Source organism: Apis dorsata, unplaced genomic scaffold (genome assembly GCF_000469605.1).
Source record: "Apis dorsata unplaced genomic scaffold, Apis dorsata 1.3 scaffold_688, whole genome shotgun sequence".
Classification (NCBI taxonomy): domain Eukaryota; kingdom Metazoa; phylum Arthropoda; class Insecta; order Hymenoptera; family Apidae; genus Apis; species Apis dorsata.
Window position 1 is genome coordinate 105,137 of NW_006263868.1, and position 1,453 is coordinate 106,589.

Genomic DNA, 1,453 nt, shown 5'->3' on the forward strand with positions numbered 1-1,453 from the left:
CAAAAGCATATTTCCAGTTCATAAATCACTTGACCTTCGTCCAAGTATTGTAACACTCGTTATGCAATTTACTGGTAAATGTTTTTTTTATATTCTCCAAGCTGTATCAATAATTTTATCATCCTCTATCGCAATTCGATAGAAAATTCGACGAAGCCAGTCCATTAAATCATTCACGCCTTCTTTAAATTCAAATACAACGACGAGTGAAAAAATACGAAGATCCATTTAGAAATTAGAATATCTCTGAAGCAATGATATCTCGCACGATAAATTCATCGCGAACGAGCCGCTCAAAACAATCTTTCCATAGCCCCAAAAAACCACGAGTGATAGTAAATTTCTCGTGAAAAAAACAAGCGTACGAGGGGATCCATTTAATCGAACGAGTCGCAAGAAATTCTCCTGGAAAAATAGTGGACATCGCGGAGGTCGAATTCGAGGGAGAAGGGGGAGGAGGGAAAAAAGTCCAAGGAATGCGACGAGCAATTTTCTTGTTAATACAGCGGTCGGTGCGGCGTGTTGCGCGTGGCGCGTCGCGTGCACCGCGACGTGCATTCTTCAAGGCGCACCCCGCGACAGCCGCACGAGACGATGAAAAATGCACGCATGACAGGATGCGACGCGTGTGCAACGATGAACTTGTACCTGTGGCGAACTCGATTTCCCTCCCGTGCGCGTCTCACGTTGCACCGGTGCACGCGCCGCGTTGCGGTTTCCTACGAGACACGCGTGCACGCCGTCTTCTTCTCATCCGCTTCTTTATTACCAAATCACGCGATATCGTTCCACGATCAAAATCTTCGAATTATTCATTATACACGTGTGTGTGTATATATATATATATATGGATATTGCACGATGGATATTGCACGTCGTAGTAACGACCAATCCACGACTACCAATCCAGCCAGTCTACGAGAAGGCAGAGTTTAACGCTGGCCTGCGTGTACCGGCATTGAATAAATTAGACACCGTCATCTTGAAGGAACGTAGAACGAATCACGGAGGCCTTATCTTCTCCCGTTCAAGGTTCCGACTCGCTACACAGCCGCACCTACCTCTATTATAAGTATTATTGTTATTATTATTATTGTCTCGACAATCGGACTCATCTTTCTCTCTCTCTCTCTCTCTCTCTCTCTTTCTTAATAGAATGCAGCAGTCTTTATCTGTTCTGTTCTATCTTTCCTTTTGTTGCCTCGTTACGTTATTACCCTTATTGTTATTTCCGGCTTTGCATCGCGGCGTTTACCGCGAAAACGAAACGGCGGCGAAGCCGTTTTTTTTAAACGCAGATTTCGTTTCGTCCAAGATAAACAGGAGAGTGGCGAACGGTTGAATTCGTGGGAAAAAGAGATCTGAATGCCGGATGCGGAGGAAAAAAAGACTCCTCCTTCTCCTCCTCCTCCTCCGAGTGGTGGCGGCGAGGAAAGTTTAAAGCGCGCGCGCG